Source organism: Chrysochloris asiatica, unplaced genomic scaffold (genome assembly GCF_000296735.1).
Source record: "Chrysochloris asiatica unplaced genomic scaffold, ChrAsi1.0 scaffold00018, whole genome shotgun sequence".
NCBI lineage: Eukaryota > Metazoa > Chordata > Mammalia > Afrosoricida > Chrysochloridae > Chrysochloris > Chrysochloris asiatica.
In genome coordinates this window covers 30,980,902-30,983,737 of record NW_006408536.1, presented here as the reverse complement: position 1 = coordinate 30,983,737, position 2,836 = coordinate 30,980,902, and the positions used below count along the sequence as shown (strand labels likewise).

At 41.9% G+C, this 2,836-nt stretch overlaps 1 pseudogene; it reads right to left on the bottom strand.

Moving 5' to 3' along the window:
* Positions 1-1,290: 1,290 nt before the first annotated feature.
* Positions 1,291-2,836, bottom strand: part of LOC102835391 — a 6,323-nt pseudogene continuing 4,777 nt past the window's right edge.

The following is a 2,836-nucleotide window of genomic DNA, read 5'->3' as shown; positions in this document are numbered from 1 at the left end:
TTTGTTTTGTTTTCTGTTCTCTTCTAACAAGGAGCTGCAGAAAATATAAGGGGACTTCAAAAAGTTCATGGAAAAAAATGGAATGAACAGACACACACCAACACCCAATGACCACATTCAGCCTCGACCTCCCTTCCCCATTTCTTGACAGAAGTGTGGATTTCCATATCCAAACAAGAAAAGTCTTTCCTCTGGCCCATTTCGTTATCTTCAGGTTAATGATGTTTCAGAATCCTCTCTGACCTACCAACCCAGGATAGGAACAACGTGTCAATGTTGATATGATGCGGTCATCTCCCAGAATGCAATGAGAGGTGACATGACGCAATCATCTTCCATATGCGATCTGTATCTATATGATGCAATCCACTCATACGATGCAATTAGTCTTGAGAGGGTGTGATTGTCTTTCAATATTGAGTTAATGTTGTTGTGATGTGAAACTGTCCCGTAGTGTCACTAGTGATGTCATGATATTCCACAGTCTAAACAAACAGGATGTGATATAATCTCCTCCCATAAAATAATGAGAAAGCGAGGTGATACAGTAGCATGGCTTCTATAACGTGGAGCTATAAGACAACTCTTGTGAAGACTTGCACATATAATCAAGTAAACGAGAAAGGTAAATAAATCACCTCCCATAATGTGATCAGACGTGACGTGATGTTACCACTACCCACAGTGAAATTAGAGGTGACGTGATGTGATCATATCCTAGAATTTAATCCATTTTATGGAATCCTGGTAGTGCAGTGGACTAGGAGATGGCCAGATAACCACATGGTCACTAGTTTGATACTCTATAGCCTGATGATGCATTTACTTCTTACATCTCTCCAATCTGCCACCAGAACCCACCATCCTTCCAATCCTGGTTTTGAAGACCACCTTGAGAGTCCTTGAGAATCAAATGGTCAGACGGATACACTTCTTGTTCACTGAGTCATCTCATTTCTGAGGTATCACAGATGGAGGACACACACTGCCCAGCCTGTGATTAGACAGACGCTCTTTTAGGGCACGGTGAGGGTCTCCACCTCCACGCTTCTTAGGTGGAGCCCTGCTTCCTGGCGGTGCTGCCTTGCCAGTCCGTCTTTCCATGTAAGTTGTAATAACTGCCCGAGTTAAATAGCATTCCAAGACCAATCTCTTTGGGTTGGATTTCATGCTGTTGTAGTTGCATGCCATTGAAGTGATTCCCGACTCAGCGACCCTTTGTGACAGACCAGAATTGAACTCCATAGAGTTGTGTGTGTGTGTGTGTGTGTGTGTGTCTAAATGATTTATTTATGGATAAGGCCTAGAGTTATATTTCTTATTGGACACACCCACAGTTTGGCCATGCCAGCCAGTGGTCTTGGTGTGTTGGCCTTGAACACGAAGGCCCCAGAAGTGGTCCAGCCCTCTGTGGGCCTGAATCTTTTTCAGCTGCTCCAGGTCTTCACAGAGCTTGTTGTCCATACCATTGGCCGGGACCTGACTGCATTTTCCATCCTTCACATCTTTCTGTCTGTTCATGAACCAGTCAGGAATATTGTATTAGCATGGATTCTACATAAAGGTGATTACAGGCTCCACCTCCTCCTCAGTGAGTGCTCCTGCTCTCTTGGTAAGGTAGATGCCTGCTTTCCTCAACACCACATGAGCATATCTTCATGCTACACCCTTAATGGCAGTGATGGCAAAGGCTACTTTCCACCGCCTATCGATGTTAGTGTGGAGTACTCGCAAAATGTGTTGTAACTTCTCGGGGATCACTAGAGACAGCAATGGTGATGTGTGGAGGCCTCAGGAGGAAGACTTCCAAAGGGTTTTGGTGTTTAGCTTTATACTATGACTTTTACTATGAAAACAAACTGGTGTCCCATTCGACAATTCATCCATAGTTTGTTGGTTGATGCTGTTGTGTACCATTGAATTGATGTCTGATTCTCAGTGACCCTTGGTGACACAGTAGAACTGTATTCCATAGGATTATTATTATTATTATTAAATTCCATTTATATGAAATGTCCTAAATAGGCAGATCCTCAGAGGTAAAGTAAGTGGTTGGGTAAGTGACTGTTAATGGGAACAATGTTTTGTTTTTTTGAATGTTTTATTGTTTACATGGGAGAACATTAGTTTTACATGATAGTTTACATGGGAGAACATGAGTTTTACATGAATTCTCCATAGGATTTTTAATGTAGACTTTTTACTATGATTTGGTGAATGTTTACAGAGCAAATGGGTCTCCAATTCAGCACTGTCAGGTGTGACATTGATCATAATTCCCACAATGCTTTCCACTTAGTCCCTGTGTTTCCGGTTTCCATTTGTCATTCTTTCCAATAACTTTTCATGCTTTCTGAGGTTTCTCCCATGGAGTTTTCTAGGCTGCTTTTGTTTTTTAAACTTTCCATTGTGAATTGAGTAAAGAATTGCAAAGCAGATCATCAGTTTTACATTCAACCAATCACATGCTTTGTTTGAGCTGAATGGTTGCAACCCCCTTCTCTTAACAACAGTTACCCACTTCCTCTCTGTGGTTCCTGTCTCTATTCCAGCCCTAACTTTACCAACCTCTTTGAACCTTGTCCCCAGGTAAACGTTGTCTTTATAATCTTGAAGGTAGACCATTCCATGGTGAGCATCTCTCAGAAGTGTTGCTGTCCCCCTTATAAACCTATCTACCACTTGGCTGAGAATCGGACCATGAGGGTGAGTTCCATTCCAGACCCGAAGGATGCCCAAGGACCATATTTTGAGGTTCCTCCAGTCTCTTTCTGTCCAGTTAGTCCTGTCTCTTTTTTATTTTTATTCTTATTTATTTATTAAATGTTTTATTGTG